At 55.8% G+C, this 12,739-nt stretch overlaps 13 non-coding genes across 13 annotated transcripts; all 13 read right to left on the bottom strand.

Moving 5' to 3' along the window:
- Positions 1–402: 402 nt before the first annotated feature.
- Positions 403–474, bottom strand: TRNAP-AGG. Its single transcript has one exon. It is a non-coding gene; the product is annotated as a tRNA-Pro (tRNA).
- A 543-nt stretch (positions 475–1,017) lies between these two features.
- TRNAK-CUU lies at positions 1,018–1,090 on the bottom strand. The gene has a single exon. It is a non-coding gene; the product is annotated as a tRNA-Lys (tRNA).
- A 2,304-nt stretch (positions 1,091–3,394) lies between these two features.
- Positions 3,395–3,466, bottom strand: TRNAP-AGG. Its single transcript has one exon. It is a non-coding gene; the product is annotated as a tRNA-Pro (tRNA).
- A 1,270-nt stretch (positions 3,467–4,736) lies between these two features.
- On the bottom strand, positions 4,737–4,808 carry TRNAP-UGG. The gene has a single exon. It is a non-coding gene; the product is annotated as a tRNA-Pro (tRNA).
- An 829-nt stretch (positions 4,809–5,637) lies between these two features.
- TRNAK-CUU lies at positions 5,638–5,710 on the bottom strand. The gene has a single exon. It is a non-coding gene; the product is annotated as a tRNA-Lys (tRNA).
- A 433-nt stretch (positions 5,711–6,143) lies between these two features.
- On the bottom strand, positions 6,144–6,215 carry TRNAP-UGG. Its single transcript has one exon. It is a non-coding gene; the product is annotated as a tRNA-Pro (tRNA).
- A 1,161-nt stretch (positions 6,216–7,376) lies between these two features.
- TRNAK-CUU lies at positions 7,377–7,449 on the bottom strand. The gene has a single exon. It is a non-coding gene; the product is annotated as a tRNA-Lys (tRNA).
- Positions 7,450–8,180: 731 nt separating this feature from the next.
- On the bottom strand, positions 8,181–8,252 carry TRNAP-AGG. Its single transcript has one exon. It is a non-coding gene; the product is annotated as a tRNA-Pro (tRNA).
- A 784-nt stretch (positions 8,253–9,036) lies between these two features.
- Positions 9,037–9,108, bottom strand: TRNAP-UGG. The gene has a single exon. It is a non-coding gene; the product is annotated as a tRNA-Pro (tRNA).
- An 889-nt stretch (positions 9,109–9,997) lies between these two features.
- TRNAK-CUU lies at positions 9,998–10,070 on the bottom strand. The gene has a single exon. It is a non-coding gene; the product is annotated as a tRNA-Lys (tRNA).
- Positions 10,071–10,497: 427 nt separating this feature from the next.
- Positions 10,498–10,569, bottom strand: TRNAP-AGG. Its single transcript has one exon. It is a non-coding gene; the product is annotated as a tRNA-Pro (tRNA).
- Positions 10,570–11,350: 781 nt separating this feature from the next.
- TRNAP-UGG lies at positions 11,351–11,422 on the bottom strand. The gene has a single exon. It is a non-coding gene; the product is annotated as a tRNA-Pro (tRNA).
- Positions 11,423–12,593: 1,171 nt separating this feature from the next.
- TRNAK-CUU lies at positions 12,594–12,666 on the bottom strand. The gene has a single exon. It is a non-coding gene; the product is annotated as a tRNA-Lys (tRNA).
- Between the last annotated feature and the right edge of the window lie 73 nt (positions 12,667–12,739).

A 12,739-nucleotide genomic window follows, 5' to 3' on the forward strand; every position in this document is an offset into this window, starting at 1 on the left:
GCCTGAAAGGTAGGTGATCTGGGGAGACTGTTTCAGGTTTTCTCCCCCGCCGGCCTTAACCTGACCGAAGCCCCGAAGAAATTGCTCCGCACGGTGATGTCCACACCCCTGAATCCCCAAGACTCCTACTAAAAGTTTAAAAGTATCTGGAAACAGCTTGAAGCTTTTAAATGTTTTCTCTAATTCTCTCGAAGTGTGGAGCTTTGAAGTACAAGATCTGGGGACTTGGAATCCCCAAGACTCCTACTAAAAGTTTAAATGTATCTGGAAACAGCTTGAAGCTTTTAAATGTTTTCTCTAATTCTCTCGAAGTGTGGAGCTTTGAAGTACAAGATCTGGGGACTTGGCGTAGTTCTCAAATCTCTAGAGAAGAGCTGTTTTCATGTAAAAACGGAAATAAACGGGCTCGTCCGGGATTTGAACCCGGGACCTCTCGCACCCTAAGCGAGAATCATACCCCTAGACCAACGAGCCACACAAATTGTACCCTCTGGGTCTCTTCTGTGACTCCGTGGCATCCCCGATATGGAATTCGGGAGACCAGTAAGGTGGGGCGGGGAGGAAACTCCAATTTCAGACCCATGGGAAAGTGTTGAGCTCATAGATTAGTGGGCAAGGGGAGGACGCCAGAGCTTCCTGTGCCAGCAAGTTGGGAAGCAGCCCCTGGACCCTACCCGCACCCCCGCCCCCAAGCAAGTCTAGTGGTCCCTGTGCTCAGATTACAATAAGCCCAACGCCGGGAAAGACGGGCTACACTAGCATCCCGGCTTGGCCTTTAGGTGACTTTGCTGACACTTCTTGCAGCCAGGAACATGCTTGAGGAGGAGCTGGGGTAAAAGCCAGCAAGGAGCTGTGGGTCCGGCTGGGCAGTTGAGTGCCCTTTGATGGCAGGTCACAGGATTGCCTTGCTTGGAAAAGGCGCTCCCCAAGGTGTAGTATCCTGGTATTCATCTGATGCTCACTGATGTTCACCTGCTGAGTTTCTCCGGACTCCAAAAGGTGCAAACGAAGAAAAGACGCCCAACGTGGGGCTCGAACCCACGACCCTGAGATTAAGAGTCTCATGCTCTACCGACTGAGCTAGCCGGGCAACCATGAGGAAACCCTACCCTTGCATATATTGATGGGGTAATGTGAAGGTGATGGGACCTAGGTGACGGGTACTGACTTAGACGTGGACACCAGGGTCGGGTGGTCAGTAGCCAAAGGTTCCAGGGCCTCACAGGGAGTTCCCGCTTCAAGCTCCACTCTCCATCTACGATCCCTTCTACGATAACAGTTCCTCTAGTCCAGGACTTCCCTCACCACCCCCTGGCTGGGGAACCCAGTCTGGCCCCTGTGCCCACCCAGCTCACCTGACGGTGGGCTTAGGGAGGAGGAGCTGGGGGAAGTCACACAGAGAGAGCAGCACAAACCTAGGGCGAAATGCACAATTGACCCCTGGGGTGACATCTGGATTATTTCCAGTTTCTTGGCTGTTTTGAATAAAACAACTATAGACTTGTGTACAGATTTTTGTGTGAACAGAAAGAAGTCTTCATTTTTCTGAGATAAATACCCAAATTTCTGGGTTATATGGTGGTTATAAGTTTAGTTTTTAAAAGAAATGCCACAGTGTTTTCCAGCACGAGTGTACGATTTTACATTCCCACCAGCAATGTATGGGGTGACTCACTGTCTCCAATAAAATGTTCAACAGAAGTAGAGAGTGTCAGCATCCTTGTTACATTTCTAACCTCAGATAGAATATTTTCAAGGTTTCACCACAAACTTGAAATTTGCTGCAGTATTTTGTAGATAATTTGGGCAAGTTATGGGTACTAACAGCTTTCACAAAGTTATTTAGAATATACTTTTATTATCTTAATTTATCCAATAACTGTAAAGTCATTCTCTATATGTGTATCTTCTGTCATTATTTCTTAATCAGTTTTTGCAGAGTTCATCAATAGCATTAACTTTTTGTCATTAATCTCTATTGTATGCTTGTATGCTTGTTTTCAACATCATTATTATCTTTTTTTTTTTTTTTTAGTTCAACCAGTTTATTGCTACTAACCATCTCCCTCCAGCCTCATGCATGCGTGCTCAGTCATATAACTCCATGGACTGCAGCCCGCCAGGCTCCTCTGTCCATGGACTTTTCCAGGCAAGAGTACTAGAGTGGGTTGCCATTTCCTTCTCCATCAACATCATTATTTTCAGCTCTTCATCGTTTCTCCCCTTGTTCTAATTTATCTGGGTTTATTTTTTGCTGTACTTTTTCTAATTTCTTGTCATTAGCTTTAAGCTTGTCTTCTTTATTATACACATCTAAGGCTATCAATTTTCCTCTAACTACTGCTTTAGCTGTGTCTTAAAGGTTTTGATATATAGTATTTTTCATCATCATTTACTTCAAAGTATTTTAAATCCTACTGTAATTTCTTCCTTAACTCATATAACTTCTAGAAGTGTATTGCTTAATTTGTAATATTAGGATATTTTAGGTTTTTTGTTTATTGTATATTATTTATTTTGACGTATTTTTAGTTTACCATTTCTTTCATATTTCGAAACCATTGCATACATCTATTGAGATTTGTTTCACTTTTTGCGTATTTTTAAACAAATACAGTCCTGTTTCATTCTTCTAGAGCATTTTACATAGCTTCGGTTCTCAAATATATTTTCATTATTGTCTTTCATATCTTTATACATAGTAAGGATAGTTGTGTTATAATCTGTATCTATTAATCTTAGCATCTTTCCAACTTTATTTTCATGTCTGTTGTTCACTGGTTGTTGCTCATGATGCCTAGTTTCCTTGTTATTTTTCATTGTGGCGTCCCATGGCACTCTTTCCAGCATATGCTGAAGACATCCCGGCAAGCACCTGAGACCCCACAGGGGGGTGGGGGTCCCAGTGTCCACCTCTTGCACCTCAAAGGCGGCCTCCGCAGAACAGGGCAGAGGGGATTTGGCTCCTGTCAGGCGCTGGGGCCCAGGACCTTGGGTACCCAGCGGTGCCGGAAGTCCCTGGACTCCTGCTGACTTCCGGCAAGGAAGGAGGGAAGACGCATGAGTCAACGCCAGGTAAAGTGACTGGATTTAGAGTGATGCGAATGCCTGCAGCCCATCGCCTCTCCCCAAGTGGATGCCCTGCCCTCCTGACCAGGGACGGTGGGCCCAGGCTTGACAGTTCAGAGGCCTCCAACCGAGTAAGAACTGGCTCTTTATGTACGGAGGAAGGAAACACCTCTCCAGTCTTCCGTGCCTGGAGCTTGGACTAACAAAGTAGCTTGTGGCCAGATTCGTGGAGACACTTTCGCTCCTGGGCCTCAAAAGAAGTTTAAAAATGACAAGGGGAAGCACAGAGTGGCTCCTGAGACCCGCCGACTGGGGAGGAAAAACAGGGCTCGTCCGGGATTTGAACCCGGGACCTCTCGCACCCTAAGCGAGAATCATACCCCTAGACCAACGAGCCACATGCTTGTGCATTTTGGATCTTCTCTTCCACCGGTGGGATCGCGGCTGGACCGGCCATGCCATGGAACTGACGCGGAATGGAGACTCCAATTTCAAGCCCACTGGGAAGTGTAGAATCCCAGGACTGATGGACCCAGAGAAAACTGAGCGCTCCCCCAATCCGGAGCCCCGCGTCGCCTCCCCACCGCCCTAGGACGACAGAGAGCCCCGGACCAGGAAGGGCGGCCGGCCTCTGTCCCTGCGCCGCTCATCGGTCATCGGTCACTTCGCAGGCCTCCTCGCAGCCGCGAGCGCAGGGAACCTGCTGGACAAAGCCGGCGATGGACTCCGGGGTGCGCGGGAGAGCTCGAGAGCGGGCGGGGGCGCGGAGGGTCCCGGAGCCGCGATCTCTGGGACGCTCGCTTTGGGGGCGGCCGAACCCCCAAGACGTGGCCCCCGGTGATCGCTCAACAAACGCCGGCGGAGTGCACGGAGGGGACACCGCCTCGGCCTCGGCCTCCCGCGCTGCTCTCGCTTCGGGTCGGCTCCCAGCTCCCGCCCCCGCAGGTCAAAAGCCATAAAGCGCGTTTCGGACGCGGGGCCCCCAACCCACAAGGTTGACTGTGAGAATCGCTTTGTTCTACCGACTGATCCAGCAAAGGTCCCGGCCTCAGATGCCCTAGGATGGCCTGATCTGGGGGTGGTCCCCAGAGGGGGGCGGGTTAGCCCATCAACCCGACCGCGCACCAGGACGGGTCACGATGTCCCTCCCAGCCCAGCTGGGGGAGGAGGTGGGCCCTGCAGTCGGGCTGGGGAGGAGGAGGCCGCCCTCGGAGCAGCGAGAGCCCGCGTCCAGGAGTCGGGGGTCAGGTCGGGGCAGAGTCTGCAGTCGGTATGTTCTCCCTCGACATCCAGCCACTCCCCAGCCCCTCCGGATACTTAGCCCCATTTCTTCACCCTCTCATCAGGGAAAGCCCCGGGGACGAGACCCCGACACAAGAATGAAGTTGTGCCCAGGGAAGCCCGGGAGTCTCTTTCTCTCTTCCCGCCTCCCCGTCTCCCCGCCACTAAAATGCAACTTTAAGTTACAGTAGGGCTGATCGGGGGCTGTAGCAGTGATCCTCCGGAATCATCAGAGACCTGGAGCCCTAAGGCAACCTACGAGGCACTTTCCTTTACTCTGCAGGAGCGTTACCTCATGTCCCTCTCTCTGAGGACGTTGTCTAGTCTGCGTCTCCCCGACGCTTCCACAAGACCAAACCTCAGTCCTCCGCTTAAAGAAAAGGGACGGGCTCGTCCGGGATTTGAACCCGGGACCTCTCGCACCCAAAGCGAGAATCATACCCCTAGACCAACGAGCCACTACATCATCCCCTGTCCCGCCTCCAGTCTTTCTGCAGGTGACTCCAGTGAAGCTTACTGCCATAGCTCAGATGTCAGCGTACGCACCGGAGAATCCGGCTCTCGGGGATCGCCGGGTCGCGGGTTCGCAGCCGCAGTCCGGTTTCGGAGGGACGTTTCGATTATCTGCTCCTCCTGCGGCGGGAACTGGAGGAAGACACCCCACCCCCACCCCCACCCCCCGCTCCAGCTGCAGCTTTGCTCAGTTCTGCCTCAAATAGAGGCAGGAGATTCCCCGTCCAGAACACCTCGCCCGCAAGAGGCCTCTCCTAGGGACCGAAGGGTCCCTGGGCCTGAGGCAAAACAGACTCTGGAACTACTGAACAACCCTATATCCCTCTACTTAACCGACACCGGAACCAAATCTCTCCCCCAACAGAGCAGTCTCTGAGCGAGAGGAGGAGGAGGTTCCGCAGGACTGCTTATTGTCCAGGGGTAGGAGTCTCCATTAGGTGCAAGAGGGTCAAATTCCCAGAGCAGCCTAGGTCTTCACACCTTTTAATTTGGGGGACTTATCAGCCTTTAAGGGCACTGGTTCTTCCCTTGTCCTGAACTTACTCTCCTAGCCTTCCAGAAATGGGAGTCTAGAAGTTCCCATGTGAGGCCCAACCGTTACAAGAAGCAGACAAGGCGAGGGCAGGGCCCAGCGTGGCTTTCTATGGTGAGCAGGAATCTGTTTATGTCTGCACCCTGTGCCTCCAACAGGGCACTTTTTAGTCGGGAATGGACAGCTGGGAGCAGAAAACCAGCACACGTGGCACTGGAATCCACAACAAGCAGCAAAAACTACGCCCAACGTGGAGCTCGAACCCACGACCCTGAGATTAAGAGTCTCATGCTCTACCGACTGAGCTAGCCGGGCGCCTAAGGGTATCCGACTATGGCCAGGTTTCCGAAGTTGACGGGCTGTGGACCGCCCCAAACGAAAGTATGGAGCAGGTACCAGGGTCAGTGGGTAAGTGGAGTGCCTGGATTCGAGGTGGGGGTGGGCTCCGGCTGCAAACGCCAGCAGCGCATCGCCTCTCCCCACGCCGATGCCTTGGCCTCTTGACCGAGAACCTTCGGGTCCAGGCTTGACGGTTCTGAGACCTGCCACCGCGAAGAACGGGCTCCCGATGCAGAGGAAGGGAACATCTCTGTCTTCCATTCCTCGTTCCTCCAGCACAGGCTGACACTGTAGCTTGTTAGGAGACTCACGGAGACACTTTGGCTACTGGGTCTCAATGAAAAATTTTAAAACGACAATGGAAGGGCTCAGAGTGGGCCCTGAGACCCGCAAGTGGGGAAGAAAAGCAGGGCTCGTCCGGGATTTGAACCCGGGACCTCTCGCACCCAAAGCGAGAATCATACCCCTAGACCAACGAGCCGCACACACCTGGCTCCCTCCCGCGGTCCTTCCGCAGGTGACTCCGGTGAAGCTCGCCGCCATAGTTCAGTGGTCGGTGTCCCCACCTGCGAACCCCAGGTCACAGGTTCGTAGCTGCAGTCCAGTTTCAGAGGGACGGTTGGATTATCTGCTCCTCGTCCGGCGGGAGCTGGAGGAGACCCCGCAGCTGCAGCTCTGCTCAGTTCTGGCCTCAAACGGAGGCAGGAGACTCCGCGCGCCCAGGGCACCTCGTCTGCAAGAGGCCTCACCTAGGGACCGAGTGAGGGAGGCCTGAGTGAGGGAGGCGGGCAAAACAGATTCTGGAAGAATCCTATATTCCTCTAGTTAATCGACACCTGAATCCAATTCTGCCCCAACGGAGCAGCGTGACTGAACTAGAGGAGGAGCGGGGGGCGGTTTCCAGCCATGGCTCCCTGGTCCAGGGGAAGGAGGAGGGGCTCAGGTTTTCACACTTTGTTTTTTTAAATTGGGACCAGTGTTCCCTGAGGAGGAAAACCCCTGTGAGCCTTAAATGGCGTTGATTCTTGCCTTGTCCTGATCGGCTTACTTTCTTGACCTTCCAGGAATAGGAGTCTACAAGCCCCCATGAGAGACCCAACCGGTACAAGGCGCTGACAAGGACGAGGGCAGGACCCAGCATGGCTTCCGCTGTTGTTCAGCCGCTCAGTCGTGTCCGACTCTATGTGACCCCATGGACGTCAGCACGCCAGGCCTCCCCGTCCATCATCAACTCCAGGAGTTTGCTCTAACTCACGATCATTGATTCAATGATGCCATCCAACCATCATCCTCTGCCACCCCCTTCTCCTCCTGCCTTCAGTTTTTCCCAACATCAGGGTCTTTTCCAATGAGTTGGCTCTTGGCATCAGGTGGCCAAAGGATTGGAGCTTCAGCATCAGTCCTTCCAATGAATATTCAGGGTTGATTTCCTTTAGGATGGACTGGTTTGATCTCCTCGTAGTGCAAGGGAGTCTTAAGGGTCTTCTCGAACAACACATTTCAAAAGCATCAATGGAGATCAGAAATTTGTGTGTGTCTGCACCCTGTGCCTCCAACAGGGCACCTTTTAGTCGGAAATGGACACCTGGGAGCAGAAGACCAACCCATGTGGGGCAGGAATCCAAATAGGCGGCAAAAACCACGCCCAACGTGGGGCTCGAACCCACGACCCTGAGATTAAGAGTCTCATGCTCTACCGACTGAGCTAGCCGGGCGGCCGCACAGAGCCACCTGCAGACAGGTGTCGGAATTTGACGGCTGTGCTGCTGCTGCTGCTAAGTCGCTTCAGTCGTGTCTGACTCTGTGCGACCCCAGAGACGGCAGCCCACCAGGCTCCCCCGTCCTTAGGATTCTCCAGGCAAGAACACTGGAATGGCTTTCCATTTCTTTTCCAATGCATGAAAGTGAAAAGTGAAAGTGAAGTCGCTTAGGTTGTCTACTTGAAAGTTATACAGTCGTGTCCGACTCCCAGCGACCTCATGGACCGCAGCCCACCAGGCTCCTCTGTCCATGGGATTTTCCAGGCAAGAGTACTGGAGTGGGCTGCCATTGCCTTCTCCCACGGCTGTGGACCGCCTCAAATGCAGGATGGAGTAAGTCCCGGGGTCAGCGGGGCCATGGGGTGACTGGATTTGAGGCGGGGCTGGGCTCCAGACGCAAATGCCAACAGCGCATCACCTCTGCACGCCGATATCCTGGCCTCCTGACCTGGGACTGTGGGGCCCAGGCTTGACGGTTCAGAGACCTGCAAGCGGCGAACCACCGGCTCTTGATGTAGAGGAAGGGAACCTCTCAATCTTCCGTGCCTGAAACTCGGACTGAAAATGTAGCTTGTAAAAACACTCGTGGAGACACTTTGGCTACTGGGCCTCAGTGAAAATTTTGAAACGACGACAAGGGGAGGCACAGAGTGGGCCCTGAGACCCGCAAGTGGGGAAGAAAAGCAGGGCTCGTCCGGGATTTGAACCCGGGACCTCTCGCACCCTAAGCGAGAATCATACCCCTAGACCAACGAGCCGCACACACTACGGGTTTTGGCTCCCCTCTCTGATGCCGTGGTGTCTGGGAGCTGGACCCGCGACGCCAGTGAAGTGGTGCAGAAGGGAGACCCCAATTTCAGACCCACCGGGAAGTGCGGGGTTCCAAGAATGATGCGCGCGGAGAAAACCCATTGCTCCCGGGCCGGCAAAACGGACAGAAGCCCCTGCGCGCCGACAGTCCGGGGTCCGCGCCGCCTCTCCTCCGCCGTCGGACGACAGAGAGCCCCGGACGAGGAAGGGGGTTCGGCCTCTGTCCCCGCGCCGCTCATCGGTCACTTCGCAAGCCTCCTCGCAGCCGCGAGCGCAGGGGACCCGCTGGACAAAGCCGGCGAGGGACTCCGGGTCGCGCGTGCAGGTGGGGAGCGCTCGAGAGCGGGCGGGGGCGCGGAGGGTCCCGGAGCCTCGATCTCTGGGACGCTCGCTTTGCGGGCGGCAGAACCCCCAAGACGTGGCTCCCTGTGATCGCTCAACAAACGCTGGCAGAGTGCATCGAGGGGACACCGCCTCCGCCTCGGCCTCCCGTGCTGCTCGCGCTTCTCCCGGCTCAGCTCCCCGCTCCCGCCCCCGCAGGTCAAAACCAAGACAGCCCTCTTCGGACGTGGGGCCCCCAACCCCTGAGGCTGAATGTGAGAGTCGCTTTGTTCTACCGACTGATTCTGCCGGACAGCAGCGGTCCTGGCCTCAGATGCCCTAGGCGCGCCTTGCGTCTCCCCGAAGCTTCCACCAGGTCTGCCTTCAGTCCTCCTCTTAAAGAAAAAGGACGGGCTCGTCCGGGATTTGAACCCGGGACCTCTCGCACCCAAAGCGAGAATCATACCCCTAGACCAACGAGCCAACACACACCTCCCACCCCCTCCCCCCCGTCCCTCTGCAGGTGACTCCCGGGAAGCTCGCCGCTGTAGCTCAGTTGTCAGTGTGTGCACCTGCGAAACCCGCTCTGTGGGTTCTTGAGCTCGCGGGTTCGCAGCCGAACTCCGGTTGCAGACAGACGGTTAGATTATCTGCTCCTCTTGCGGCGGGAGCTGGAGAGAGACCCCGCAGCTGCAGCTCTGATCAGTTTTGGCCTCAAATGGAGGCAGGAGACTGGCCGCCCAGAACACCTCGCCTGCAGTCGTCCTCACACGGGGACCGATGGGGGGCGGGGGGAGGCGGTGCATGGGCCTCCTGAGGAAGTGAGGAAAACAGATTTTGGAAGAACCCTAGATTTCTGAATCCAATTCTGCCCCAACGGTGCAACGTGTCTGAGCGAGAGGAGGAGGGGGAGGCGGTTTCCGGCCATGGATCCCAGGTCCAGGGGAAGGAGGAGGGGCTCAGGTTTTTACACTTTTTTGTGTTTTGATTGGGACCAGTCCTGGTGGGCTGCTGTCTATGCGGTCGCACAGAGTCGGATACGACTGAAGTGACTTAGCAGCAGCAGCAGCAGTGTTCCCTGAGGAGGAAAACCCTTGTGACTCTTAAAGGGCGTTGGTTCTTGCTATGTCCTGACCTGCTTACTCCCTTGACCTTCCAGAAATGGGAGTCTAGTTATCCCGAATAGAGGCCCATCTGCTACAAAGAGCAGACAATTCCCAGGGCAAGATCGAGGCTGGCTTCCTAAGGTGAGCAGGAATCTGTATGTCTGCACCCTGTGCCTCCAACAGGGCAGTTTTAAATCGGAAATCTACAGCTGGGAGCAGAAGACCAACCCACGTGAGCCAAGAATCCAAATAGGTGGCAAAAACTACGCCCAACGTGGGGCTCGAACCCACGACCCTGAGATTAAGAGTCTCATGCTCTACCGACTGAGCTAGCCGGGCGGCTGCACAGAGCCGTCTGCAGACAAGTGTCGGAACTTGACGGCTGTGGACCGCCCCAAATGACAGGATGGAGTAAGTCCCGGGGTCAGCGGGGCCATGGGGTGACTGGATTTGAGGCGGGGCTGGGCTCCAGACGCAAACGCCAACAGCGCATCACCTCTCTGCACGCCGATATCCTGGCCTCCTGACCTGGGACTGTGGGGCCCAGGCTTGACGGTTCAGAGACCTGCAAGCGAAGAACCACCGGCTCTTGATGTAGAGGAAAGGAACCTCTCAATCTTCCGTGCCTGGAACTCGGACTGAAAAAGTAGCTTGTTAAGACACTCGTGGAGACACTTTGGCTACTGGGCCTCAATGAAAATTTTGAAACGACAACAAGGGGAGGCACAGAGTGGGCCCTGAGACCCGCAAGTGGGGAAGAAAAGCAGGGCTCGTCCGGGATTTGAACCCGGGACCTCTCGCACCCTAAGCGAGAATCATACCCCTAGACCAACGAGCCGCCCACACCAAGGTTTTTAGCTCCCCTCTCTGATGCCGTGGTGTCTGGGAGCTGGACCCGCGACGCCAGTGAAGTGGTGCGAAAGGGAGACCCCAATTTCAGACCCACTGGGAAGTGCGGGGTTCCAGGAATGACGCGCGCGGAGAAAACCCAGAGCTCCTGGGCAGGCAAAACGGACAGAAGCCCCTGCGCTCCGACAGTCCGGGGTCCGCGCCGCCTCCCCTCCGCCGTCGGGCGACAGAGAGCCCCGGACCAGGAAGGGCGGCCGGCCTCTGTCCCCGCGCCGCTCATCGGTCACTTCGCAAGCCTCCTCGCAGCCGCGAGCGCAGGGAACCCGCTGGACAAAGCCGGCGAGGGACTCCGGGTCGCGCGTGCAGGTGGGGAGCGCTCGAGAGCGGGCGGGGGCGCGGAGGGTCCCGGAGCCTCGATCTCTGGGACGCTCGCTTTGCGGGCGGCCGAACCCCCAAGACGTGGCCCCGGGTGATCGCTCAACAAATGCCGGCGGAGTGCATCGAGAGGACACCGCCTCCGCCTCGGCCTCCCGTGCTGCTCGCGCTTCTCCCGGCTCAGCTCCCCGCTCCCGCCCCCGCAGGTCAAAACCAAGACAGCCCTCTTCAGACGTGGGGCCCCCAACCCCCGAGGCTGAATGTGAGAGTCGCTTTGTTCTACCGACTGATCCGGCCGGACAGCAGCGGTCCTGGCCTCAGATGCCCTAGGCGCGCCTTGCGTCTCCCCGAAGCTTCCACCAGGTCTGCCTTCAGTCCTCTTAAAGAAAAAGGACGGGCTCGTCCGGGATTTGAACCCGGGACCTCTCGCACCCAAAGCGAGAATCATACCCCTAGACCAACGAGCCAACACACACCTCCCACCCCCTCCCCCCCCCCCGTCCCTCTGCAGGTGACTCCCGGGAAGCTCGCCGCTGTAGCTCAGTTGTCAGTGTGTGCACCTGCGAAACCCGCTCTGTGGGTTCTTGAGCTCGCGGGTTCGCAGCCGAACTCCGGTTGCAGACAGACGGTTAGATTATCTGCTCCTCTTGCGGCGGGAGCTGGAGGGAGACCCCGCAGCTGCAGCTCTGATCAGTTTTGGCCTCAAATGGAGGCAGGAGACTGGCCGCCCAGAACACCTCGCCTGCAGTCGTCCTCACACGGGGACCGATGGGGGGTGGGGGGTGGGGCGGTGCCTGGGCCTCCTGAGGAAGTGAGGAAAACAAGATTCTGGAAGAACCCTAGATTTCTGAATCCAATTCTGCCCCAACGGTGCAACGTTTTTGAGCGAGAGGAGGAGGGGGAGGCGGTTTCCGGCCATGGATCCCAGGTCCAGGGGAAGGAGGAGGGGCTCAGGTTTTTACACTCTTTTGTATTTTGATTAGAACCGGTCCTGGTGGTGGAGAAGGCAATGGCACCCCACTTCAGTACTCTTGCCTGGAGAATCCCATGGACAGAGGAGTCTGGTAGGCTGCAGTCCATGGGGTCGCTGAGTCGGACACGACTGAGCGACTTCACTTTGACTTTTCACTTTCATGCATTGGAGGAGGAAATGGCAACCCACTCCTGTGTTCTTCCCTGGAGAATCCCTTGGACAGAGGAGCCTGGTGGGCTGCCGTCTATGCTGTCGCACAGAGTCGGACACAACTGAAGCGACTTAGCAGCAGCAGCAGCAGCAGTGTTCCCTGAGGAGGAAAACCCTTGTGACTCTTAAAGGGCGTTGGTTCTTGCTTTGTCCTGACCTGCTTACTCCCTTGCTGCTAAGTCACTTCAGTCGTGTCCGACTCTGTGCGACCCCATAGACGGCTTACTTCCTTGACCTTCCATAAATGGGAGTCTAGCTATCCCGAATAGAGGCCCATCTGCTACAAAGAGCAGACAACTCTGAGGGCAGGACCCAGGCTGGCTTCCTAAGGTGAGCAGGAATCTGTATGTCTGCACCCTGTGCCTCCAACAGGGCAGTTTTAAATCGGAAATCTACAGCTGGGAGCAGAAGACCAACCCACGTGAGCCAAGAATCCAAATAGGTGGCAAAAACTACGCCCAACGTGGGGCTCGAACCCACGACCCTGAGATTAAGAGTCTCATGCTCTACCGACTGAGCTAGCCGGGCGGCTGCACAGAGCCGTCTGCAGACAAGTGTCGGAACTTGACGGCTGTGGACCGCCCCAAATGACAGGATGGAG

The sequence above is a fragment of the Bos indicus x Bos taurus genome, chromosome 25 (assembly GCF_003369695.1).
Source record: "Bos indicus x Bos taurus breed Angus x Brahman F1 hybrid chromosome 25, Bos_hybrid_MaternalHap_v2.0, whole genome shotgun sequence".
Lineage (NCBI taxonomy): Eukaryota > Metazoa > Chordata > Mammalia > Artiodactyla > Bovidae > Bos > Bos indicus x Bos taurus.